At 32.3% G+C, this 12,487-nt stretch overlaps 1 long non-coding RNA gene across 1 annotated transcript; it reads right to left on the bottom strand.

Annotated features, from left to right (window-relative positions):
• Positions 1-3,491: 3,491 nt before the first annotated feature.
• LOC148861112 (uncharacterized) lies at positions 3,492-7,774 on the bottom strand. The gene is made up of 2 exons (XR_016112299.1): positions 7,365-7,774; positions 3,492-3,732 (listed from the first exon to the last, which is right to left on the bottom strand). It is a non-coding gene; the product is annotated as an uncharacterized LOC148861112 (long non-coding RNA).
• Between the last annotated feature and the right edge of the window lie 4,713 nt (positions 7,775-12,487).

A 12,487-nucleotide genomic window follows, 5' to 3' on the forward strand; every position in this document is an offset into this window, starting at 1 on the left:
TTTAAATATTTTATATAGTATTTAAATATTTAAATAACTAAATATTTTAAATAACAAATTATTTAACATAACTATATTTTAAATAGTTAAAATAATGAAATTATGCAATAAAATAGAAAATTCTTAAAATAAAAAATCATAACATAATATTCAAATTAATAATAATTTAATATTTCTAGAAAATTAATAATGAAATTATATAATAATAGAATAAATTATAATTTTTGAAACAACCAATGAGATGCACTTTGCCATTGACCTAAATAATATCTTCTCCAAAAATCTCCAAAGTTATCTCTAATTCCTATTTATCTAAAAAAATATCTCTAATTTAGTAGAGAGTTTCTCTCCTAAATTATCTCTAATTCCAATTTATCCTCTCCCCTACTTTTTATCTATATCTATCTAAAGAATTTGGATTAAAAATTTAAGAATTATTTAAATATTCTAACAAAATTATATAATAACTTTAAAATATTTATTAAAATACAAAAAATAATTTTATATTTTTAAAAAATATATCATGAAATTATGTACTAACAATTGAAATTATGTTTTTCTGGATTACCAATTTAAATGTTTTTTAAATATTTAATAACATGTAATAGATTTAAATAAATAAAATTCAAATAACAAAAAAATTAAATATTTTATAGATTATTTAAATAATTAAATATTTATCGTAATTATATTTTAAATAGTTACAATAACGAAATTATGTAATAAATTTAAAAAATTTCTTCACAGTAGAAAAATAATTATAACATAATATTGACATTAAGAATAATTTAATACATTACAAAATTAATAATGAAATAATGTAATAATAGTATAAATTATGATTTTATGGATAATCAAATTCGATAAAAAATAATATTTAAAATATAATTATTTTACATATTATTTAAATATTTAAATAACTAAATATTTTAAAGAACAAAATATTTAACATAACTAGATTTAAAATAGTTAAAATAAAGAAAGTATGTAATAAATTTAAAAAAAATTCTGAAAAGTAGAAAAATAATTATAACATGTATTGAATTTAACAACAATTTAATATTTTTACATAATATTGTAAATAACTAATTTCACTTATATCAAGTAATAATTCGAGAAAGTAACTTTCAAAAAAATTAATATTTATTAATAATAATTTTAAACTCTTAATCTGAATCTAGTATATAATTATAGATATTAATTTGAATATTTATTGTATTTCAGTAATTATTTTTTATTTTTTGTGATAAATGTATTTTCAATGGTTTTGTATAAATTTATTTTGTTTTGTTGTTTAATAGAAAACATTCAATAATTATTGAAATTAAACTACTACTATTGAAATTTTTAAATTTAATTATTAAATTTTTTATAAATTATTGATTAATTTTTATTAGAGATTATACTATTTATTGACTAAGTTAATATATTTTTAGTACTTATTGTATTTTTCATTATCAATATATTTTCAATAATTGTGTATTTTGCTATAAATTTTCAATAATTATTGGAGATTAAACTATTGTTATTTATTAGAGATTAGACCATTAATTTAGCAAAAATTTTGAGTGTTCATAAGTTGGTTCAGTTTGGTCGTAAGCTATTTGGCCAACCAAACTGACATGGTCAGGTTAGGGAGTTAGTCATTTGAAACCGGCTGACCTTTTGTTAAAATCGACCCACTCAAGTTGTACCAGTTTGGGTTGATTTTTTTGGTTTGGTCAATCAGTTCAAAAGATTTAAACTTAAAAATTAAATTTAATTTTAAAAATACAATGCAATTATTAAATAAATAAATTTAAAAATTAGATTTATGATATAAAACATTTTAGACTAAGAAATATGGGAAATTTCCCACTTTTCCATATTCAAAATTATATTTAAAATATAAAATATTAATATGTATCCATGGTTAGGTTGTTCGACTTTGGTTGGTTTAAAAGTGGTCAAGTGAAACTGATCCAAGTTGGTTGAATTGGGAAATTTTTTAACCAAAGCCGACCTAAAATACTAGAAAACTAACCAATTCAGGCCAAGTTGATTGAGTTGGTCGGTTCATCAGATTGATGAATAAATCTAACTGGAATTAATTATTGTTATTTTTGTATTATAAAAAATTTATTAAAAGTATTATATAAAATATGAATAATTATTAATTATTTAAAAAGTTGAAAATATAAAACAATTGTATACCCTTATGTGTTTCTATTAGGGTCGTTTACTAGAACACACCTTATAGTTTTACATATTTACTTAAACCTACCTTATAGTTTTCATTTTACTAAAACAACCCATATATTTTACAACTTATTCACTTAATCAACCTTTCATTAAGGAGTGTTTGTTTTGCTATTAGGCCCATGATATTTTATTCTAAAAATACCGTTAACACTTTTTTGTACAAAATACAAAATTGACCAAATATAGCCAATAGAGTGGTTCCCCGTTTCTTATTAAGGGCAAAAATGCTTTTTTATTTTTATTTTCTTTTGATTAAATTTATTTAAATCAACATTAGGGTCAACACTATCATTTTCCACTATCATCTAATGGAAGTTTGATTAAATCCATTGCAAATTATAAGTGGTGTTTTAGTAAAATGCTAACTATAGGTAGATTTTAGTAAATCCATGAAACTATAAGGGGTGTTTTAGTAAATGACCCTTTCTATTATTTAGTTTTTGCTTAATAAATCCTGTGCATCGCACAGGTCCCCGCTAGTTGATCATTATACCATAACTAATCAATCAATTCCTGCTAAGCTAAGTTTAAAAAGATACAAGTTCATAGCAATCAATACATTACATATTATAATAAAAACAAAAACACATCTCGATGAAATTGTGCAACACACAACAAGCAAACACAATCCTAATTTTCATGTGAATTGAGTATAGAGGCATCAACTTTAGTATCGAGAACTATGCCTTGAGAACACCAAAACAATGCTGTGTAGCATTCCTTAGTGAAAAAATCACATAATTAAAGTACTCTTCGACATTGTTTAGATAACCACCTCTTCCTTAAAAATCTCTCAAATGGTACTTCTCCAACTAGTATAGAGATAAAAAACTAGGCTTATTTTTGTAACCCAAGTAAACAACATAATACTTTCTTACATGACATTACAATACATCACATTCTTACATGACATTACAATCATATTTCTTAGTGTATTGAAGGTATAAACATTACAAAAGTATTTGACAGTTTTGTTAACCTTCTGATGGTAAAGGGAACATATTGTTAGGGTTTTGGACTACCTCCATGAAAACCCTCGAATCATGTGTAGCACCCTCCCATCTTGTTTCAACAAAAGTGAACAGCATGTCAAATAAACATGCATACATCACATTCTACATGGTGATTGGCTTTCATCCTTTAAATGGTACTTGCTCACTACATTATCAAACCATAAATGTTCAACGAGTGAACCCAAACCCATTCAACAAACAAATAATTACAAAAATTGACACACATACACAAAACACTTAATCCCAACCATTCCAACTATCATTCAAACCCTAGATTTACAACATCCGAACCCCAATATACAACAAAGAAATGTCTCACCAAAAAACACAACCGTAGAACATACATAACAATAACTGTTCGAACCCTAGAAATTATAGTGGAAAACCCTACGGACAAATGGTAAAATGTGAGTCATACCTTGAACAACGAATTGATGCTGATTGGCTACTAAGTTGCATCCATTCTTCAATCGTACCACTATAAGTTCAAATCAATAAGAAGACCAGAAAAAAAATGGAGAATGAAGGAAGAAGAAAAAAGAAGAAATGGAAGTGGAGAAGGAAGAGGAAGGAGAGTTTCATCAATGAAGAAGAAGAAGAAGAAGAAGAAGAAGAAGAAGAGCAACATACCTATTCAGACAAGTAGAACAGGAGCAACAAACCTATTTAGACGAGACGAAGAAGAGGAGCGACAATTGTTCAAAATCCCCAAATGTTTGAGAAAGTGTAAGTGACTACTTTTCACTTTTGTCACCATGTGGAAAATGTCACATTTATTAGGAAGCCTTGAATGCCTCTAAAAGCGGGAAGTTCCACTTGAAGTTTCTCATTTTTTAGACAAAATGTAGGCTACTCACGTCTCTTTGCAAGAAAACCTTTCTCTAGCCAAACGGAGAAAGATGGAAAACTCGACTTCTGGACTTGTAAAAAATTATCAACCCACGTAAAAAGACTTGCCAAATGGGGCCTAAGTATTTTACCCTTTGAAGCTATCACCTATCAACAGTCGTCAAACATGCTTGAGATTTGCCTGGTATGTTAGTTGTTGAGTTTAAAATAGTCTTGACTCTTTTGTCTCTTTCGATGAGTGTAGTCTGTATATAGTGCATACATTAGGGTCATGTGATATTTCCAGCACACATGAAGAGCACATGATATGGTTGAAAGTTGTAAGCATCGAGAAAACAACTCACTTGGGTTGAGAACGGAGTCGCCACCCACCAGATTAAGAATTGGAGGTGATGGAACCTCCGAGCATCGCACCAAAATCATTTTCATCAAATAGTGACTCTAGATCCCAAGGCACCAACTAAACTAGTCTGGGTAAGCCTCTGATGGGAGAGGGAAGGGGTTAGGCACCCCTCTCCCAAGTTCAATAGGTGGGTACAACATAGTAATCCCGAACAAGTATAACCACAAAATATGTTATTAATTAAGGAAAATAGTAATAAAGAAAGCAAACCCAAGTGAAGGAAGGTTAGGATCCACCATATTGATGGCTGAACCATGCTAGATGGCTTGGCGAAATTTCAAAAATTTCTTAACCTTCTGGGAATCGAATTCTCTATAATTCAAAAAATTGCATTTTTCTATGATCAATCTTGCACTGGATTGGACCAGATTTGAAACCAAACAAAGATGGAGATGTATACTTGATACGGATACCGCAAGTGTAGATCTCAAGGTGGAAGTTCACACCCAAATCAGTCCCTAAAACTAGCTTCCATTTCAAATGGGGCAGCTTGATCTTGAAGCCAATTCAGCAATGTAGTTTTCAGCAAAACTACAATCCAACTGCTTGGATCAAACTAGGGAGGTGAGTATGAAATTTCTCTAAACTTTTTTTACAAAAATCAAAGAAAGAACCGACCTTTATCAGTCCCAAAAGCTATAGTCAAACTAGGGTGTTTGGGAAACAAAAGAAGAAGAGAGAGAGCATAATTGAGAAGTGTTCTAGAGTGGTTCGCTTTCTTCTTCTTTTATCTCTTTATGGAGCACTTCTCCTAATCAAATTAGGAGATTATCCAAATCTTGATTTGGATCTGGATTCTATTAAGAGATAAGATTCATCCTCTTAAGAGGATGGGTGCTCCATACTCATTTCCAAACCTAGATTCACCCCATGTCAAGCAGTAATGTGACATCTTAATTAAGCATATTAATTATGGGCTTTAGGCCTATCATCTATATGGCTCATGACTCAAGAGGTTGCTTGGCCAATTTAGGTTTGATTTGTATGGCATGGGAACCCATAATGACCTTACATAGGCCCACATGGGTTCGGCCCAGCCTCTATGAAAAGGCCTGGCCAAATTCACTACTAAATGTAGTGAACCCCTGAGCATATCACTATGGGCTCAAAGTGGTTCCAACATTTATAATTAAATAATCATTGAATCCAGCCATCCTATGAAGACCCAAGGATAATGGTCTTAAGTGAGATATAGCCCATTAAATAATCAGCCCTTAATGGTCTCTTACACTTAACCTCTCAGCTCGTAATGATTAAACATTACCCAATAGGGAAGTACCTCTCCCCTGGCTGCAAGGTGTAGTGTCACGCTCTCTGCTCGGATGGATCCCGAGATTTAAAACCTTTTGCAAACATTTTTCATAAAACATAATATATATCATATAAATATATTTTGCAAAACCAAATATGAAACACAGTTGAAATCCACTACCGTCAGTTTAGGTTTCCATCATAGAGAGTGTAAACCCTATCATTCACTTTGTCCAACAAAGGGGTCGATCCTATCACTATGATCACCCATTTAATTGAATTCTCAAACTGCTTCAATATACCCAAGTCCAATCCGACACCTAGCGTAGTACCATAATCAAGTGCAGGGGTTATGTGTAACTTTTCAGTTTTGCTCATTAATCTCTAAGGTCTAGGACATAATTGGAAAATGGTCCAAGTTTAGTGTTTCAACCAAGCACATACTATATGTGCTTCAGGTCTCACCCTACCAGTTGAGACAAGCTGCACTAACTTTTTTGGCAGCACATCAGTGTTAGCCTTAGTAGGATAAATTCCCCAAGTTTATCCAACGGTTGGGAACATTATAAACTAACACGAGTCTCATAAGTATCCGGTTTAAGGAATAAATTCATAGAAACATATTAACGTTAAAATGAAACAATAATGTATTTTTATTCATTACAATAAATCTATTCGTACATCAATCTGATTAGAGAAAGGGCATACATTGTCTAACACCAAGAACAAACCAACACAAAAGAAAACCCTATTTTTTATTTTTTTATTTTTACTTTTTTTATTTTATACTTTTTTTATTTTTGTTATTTTTAAAATTTTATTTTTCTTTTTTGTTATTTGCTTCTACCACCCTATTTGTTTAATTATTTCACAAAATTTATTATTATTTTTTTTATTTTCTAAAACATTAATCTTTCTTTATTTGTGTTTTTTTTTATGATTTAGTGATATATATATATATATATATATATATATATATATATATATATATATATATTTTTTTTTTTTCTTCTTTCTTATTTTATATTAATCATTCCCTCTTTTAAGTAGTATTCTACCTATTAACATCCAAATCTGCAACTAGCACCCTCTTCATTCCCCCAACCTATAAAGAAAATCTAATCCCTTTATAAAACTTTATTTCATCCCTTATGAACAGACCCTTTATATTCGAAGAGTTTAAATCGTCAATCTCTTCAAACCTACGCATTAGAGATTCTGGTGAACATATAAACATAAACAAAAAAGGAAGAAATCTAGACTGATCAATCATCAACTAAAACAGGTCAAACTTCATACCAACACTAATCTTCAACACAGTAGATCGGAATTTGTAAGAAACTCGACTATGAAATGGAAAGAAAATAGAGGAAAAAGCACAAAATAAAACGGCTTAATCTTAGCAGATTTAAAGACAACTATGAAAATGGGTTCATGGCAGGGCTGGGACATCGAGAGACTACAGGAGCATATAGGAGCTGGTTCACCGTCGACTCTTTCCTTCTCAACCTCGGTTGATCCATGGCAAAACGCGATACATGCGATACGAGGAAATGAAATAAAATAAAATAAAACAAATGAAAATAGGAAAAACGAAGGTAGAATACCTGGTTGGGATTTCAGCCTGAGAATGGTTTGATGAAGCAGGGGGTTGAAACGACTTTAGTCACGAGCTACTTCCCTTCGAACAACAATGGCTTCTACGGAATGTAAACACAGGTCTATCAGAAACAAGACGAGTTCCAGAGGTATACTTCTTCAACAGATCAGAACGCAACTGCGGTGGAACTGCCGCTTCTAACGGAGAAGTGGTCGAAGAAGGAAGGAGAAGAAAGTTTCGCTGTTCACTACTTCTGGTTCGTACGAACAGTGCAGGAAGATGGAGAAAGAGGGAGATTGTCGGAGGGGAAAGAAGAAGGGAGATTGTTGAAGATGAAAGTGTCGCCGTTCACTACTTCTGGTTCGTCTGGTTCGTCTGAGGGAAAAGAAGAGGAGGAAGAAATGGGAGAAAAAGAGAATGGGAGGGGAAGAGGGAGATTGTGGCTGAGAATGAACAGTGTATTAGATTAAATTGAAAACTTTAGGTTGTATTTATAGGTACAGTTAGGGGGCATTATGGTAAATTCAAGGAATGTTGGCGTATTTTAGTAATTTTAAAAAACTGGGTCAAACCGGGTCTAAGGGCGATCAAACCAGGTTTTTGGTTTAATGGTAGGAATTTTTTGGTCAGAGTGGTTTTGTGTTTGTGGGTCAGCAAGATTGCTCGAAAAAGAATCTTTTTAGTTAGATAGGTAAATGTGGGTATTTTTTACTAAAATTTGTAAGGGTGAGGTTTTAGAACATTCTGAGTTGATTGATGAGGCTAGATTGGGCCAAATGGGCCCAGATAGGATAGATTTGGAAAGGACTTGATTTGGTTAATCTAGAGTCTTGAAACGTAACCTAGGTGCAATTAAGGAGTAAGCAAAGATGTTTTTAGCTAAAATTTTACAAGTGGGTATTTGGAGATGTCAAGGATCTGATAATGATGTATGATTAGTATTAAAGGGTCAAGATAGTAGGAATTTGAGTTAATAAGATCATCCAAAACAAAATCTTGGTTTGATAGAAGGGGAAATGGGGTAATCTGGGGTTGAAACTTTATGGGCAGCTGTTTTGGTGTATCCAGAGTTTAATGGTGTGGTTTGATCAGTTCAGATGTGTTAAGATCAAGGGGATCTAGTTTGTAGGTGTTTTAAGCTAACGAGAGGAGTCGAAATGGAATCTTCATTTGATGAGAGGATAAATGAAGGAAGTTTGAGTTGAAATGTTATGGGTAGGTATTTTAGGATGCTATGAGTCTGATGGTGGTGTTTGATCTAAGGGTTAAAGTGTAGTCGTGGATTGATCTTAGCCATCGGATTTGTGTCAACTGGGTTCAGTGGTGGATTTAAGGGCTTTGGAGCTAAAATTTGGGATTTTTGGGTTTTGGGGTGTTTCATAGAGATCAGGAGGGTTGATTGGGCGTTTAGGGTAAATTGGGGGTTTAAGTGGCGGACCGAGCATAAATCAGGTACTAACAGTTGCCCCTCTTTGTTGTGATGTAGGAGACTATGAAATAATAAAGACCAAAAGAAGCACACAAATATTTTTGCGAAGGCGAAGAAGAAGAGTTCCCATATAGCATCGTTTCATCATATTCAGGCCATTTTATTCTTGGCAAAGTAACATTTTTTAAGTATCAAGAACCTTTGGAATCAAGGTACATTTGCCGTAAAAGAAAGAAAACAAATAGGAAACAGTGATCAAAACAACTTATCATGTGAAAACCAATTACTTTTGGCAAAGTGTCTCCTCCTAGGTATCAAAAACCTTATGGAATCAGGGCACATTTTTCGTAAAGAAAAGCATAAAAAAATAACTCATAATGTGAGAACTACTTAGGCCCTATTTGGTAGCATTTTGCAAGAACGTTTAACACATTCTTGGTGTTCTCATGGAGCAGAAATGCGTTTGGTACAAGAAAAAAAAATGTGTTCTCGCATGAGAATAGTACCCAAAGAAAGCATTCTTTGGGAGTGAAAAGTCAACACTCCCAGGGAGCGCGTGGTTCCCACAACATTAATCCCTATTAATGAATACGTGTTAATGACTTCCACGTGAGAGAAGGGATATTTTGGGTATTTCACACTAAACAATAAAAAGAAACCCTACCAAACATTTTTGTTAGAAAGTGAACTCCAACTTGCCGCTGCAACAGAGGAAGGAGGGACTCCCTTGGCTCTAACTGGACGACGAGCAAATGGTAGAAAGCACTAATGCCATTTTTGGCCAGGAATGCATCAATAGGTATGTTGTCACATCACTCTACGTGGTTTTGTATCGTGTGCTCTATTTTAAACTTACCTTTTTGCTGGCCAAATTCATTCAAAATCATTTTTTCTCCCACCGCAAAGATGAGTTTTAAACAATTTCTAACTGATGCACTCTGAAATCATTTTTCTTATATTATTTTGTTTGCATTTTTTATATGTTATGCAAAATGGTTGTGGTTTCTTCTCTAATCCCATCGATGGTTATATGTTGTGCTGAATAGGTGGGGTTTCCTATTACTAATTTGATACAGGATGAACATTTTAAATTAAAAAAAAAAAGATTAAATAATAAAAGAACTAGTAGATCTATATGCTGAAAACATATGGAAACTACAAGGAATCAGTAGCTCATATTAAAGAAGCAAGTCTGGTATTAGTACAAAATAAAGAAGCCAAAGGATAAAATCTTTAGTTTGATGGATTAAGCTTCATACAAAAAACAAGTCTAGTATTTCTTGATGTTCTTTTTTTTTTGTTCAATGGATTAAGTTCCATACAAAAAAAGTTTGGTATTTGTTATGACAATGATATGTGTTTTTTATGGTGATAACATGAAGACATCGCTATGACAATGACACGTGTTTTTTATGGTTAATTTTAGGCTTAATGTGAGTGGATTTGCAAAACTGATGTTAAGAAATTGTTTCATTATCCAAATGCTATTTCTGTTCCTATGGTTGCGTTTGGTTGCAATGCAAACGCAAATATGTACATTATATATTTACCCATTTTTCGGTTCATGAATGCAAATACTGTTCACATTTTAAACCATTTTTACATTCATCTTGTTTGTTTGAAATTGGTGCAAAAGTGTGGGCCCATCATTAAATGCTACAACTATCTTATGCTCCAAAAGTGTCAGAAAATAGGTACACTAGTGCTTTCTTCTCACAGTACAAAAGTGTCAGAAAATACATTTTTGCTATGATAATCATTACCTTTTTACATTTCAAACAAACGCTTGCAAATGCGAACCGAGATACATAAATACCCCAGTTCGACATTTGTATCACAAACAAATGGAGCCTATAGAACAAAAATTCGTTCTCAAAGAACAATTTTCCAAACATATTTGTTACTCCTGAAGAGTAAGATAAAATTCTTGTTCTGGAACATAAATTTCTAAAAACAAGAATAGGTGGGAAACATTGCCAAACAAGGCCTTAATTTTTGGAAAAACAACCTCTCCTAGGTATTAGAAACTTTATGGAATTAGGGTAAACTTGTCACTAAAAAAACTATGTTAAAAATAAATAGATCAAACATCAAGAATAGGCAGGACAAAATGTTCAAACTTCTTGCAAAGCGCAATCACAAAACACCAACAAATAATCTTTAGTTTTTTTTAGAACACTTTGAAAGATTTTAATTACACACTTCAAGTTTTAATAGAGGTCTTGAAATTGATATACCATAATTGCTTTTTGGCATAGCACAATGTGATTGTTACAGAGTTTTAGATATTATTTATCCTTCATTTCATTCTTTTTTTTTCTTTTTTTTCTTTTCTATTTTGCTGTTTTGTTTTTCTTTCCTTTCTCTTTTCTCTAATTTTTTATTATCATTTATATCATTTCTATTTACTCAATTAAAATATTAGTGCCAGTCAAAGCAAAGAGACTTACAAATGGGGTTTCTGACTTGGGTCAAAACATAGAGGTTGACATGACCGACGGAATTTCTGACACCGGTCAAAGCATAGAAACTAATATGACCAACTGAATTTCTGATGTGGGTCAAAGCATAGAGGTTGATATGACCAATGGATTTTTTTATGCAGATCAAAGCATAGAGGCTAACATGACCAACGGGATTTTTGACTCGGGTCAAAGCATAGAGGCTGACATGACCAACAGAATTTCTGATGCAGGTCAAAGCATTGAGGCTGACATGACCAATAGAATTCCTAATGCAGGTCAAAGCATAGAGATTAACATGACCAACAGGATTTTTTGATGTGGGTTAAAGCATAGAGGCTGACATGAACAATAGGATTTTCTGATGTAGGTCAAAGCATAGAGGCTGACATGACCAATGGGATTTTTGACGTGTGTCAAAGCATAAAGGCTAACATAACTAACGGAATTTCTGAAATGGGTCAAAGCATAGAGGCTGACATGACCAACAGAGGACAGGCGTGGGTCAAACCATAGAAACTGACATGACCAATGGGATTTCTGATGTGGGTCAAAGCATAGAGGCTGACATAACCAATGGGATTTTTTGACGTGGATCAAAGCATAGAAGCTGACATGACAAATGGATGACAGACCCAGGTCAAAGCATAGAGGTTGACACGACCAATGGGATTTCTGACGTGAGTCAAAGTGTAGAGGCTAACATGGGAAACGAAATTTCTAATGTAGGTCAAAGCATAGAGACTAATATAACCAACAAAGGACAAGCATGAGTCAAAGCATAGAGATTAACATGACCAACGGAATTTCTAACGTGGGTCAAAGCATAGAGGCTGACATGACCAACGGAGGACAAGTGTGGGTAAAAGCATAGACGCTAACATAACCAACAAGATTTCTGAAGCAGGTCAAAGCATAAAGGCTGACATGACCAATGGGATTTTCTGACGTGGGTCAAAACAAAGAAGTTGACATGACCAATGGAAACCAATGTGAATATTATCAATGAAATTGGGATTTAGATACTTTAACTAAAAAAACCTTCAATCATATTATAAATTCAAGAAGTAGAACACCAAAATGTGAGATAAAAACCCGAAGGGATTTTTGAAATTAAAGGAAATAGTTTACATGAAAGAGTTTGTAATAACCCACATATAAGCAAGTAAAAGGATATAATGTGATGATAAAGTCAAGATAGAAACTAAGCACACACTGAAAATGTCAAAACATCTCCTC

The sequence above is a fragment of the Nelumbo lutea genome, chromosome 4 (genome assembly GCF_056320005.1).
Source record: "Nelumbo lutea isolate HS-2025 chromosome 4, American lotus-T2T, whole genome shotgun sequence".
NCBI lineage: Eukaryota > Viridiplantae > Streptophyta > Magnoliopsida > Proteales > Nelumbonaceae > Nelumbo > Nelumbo lutea.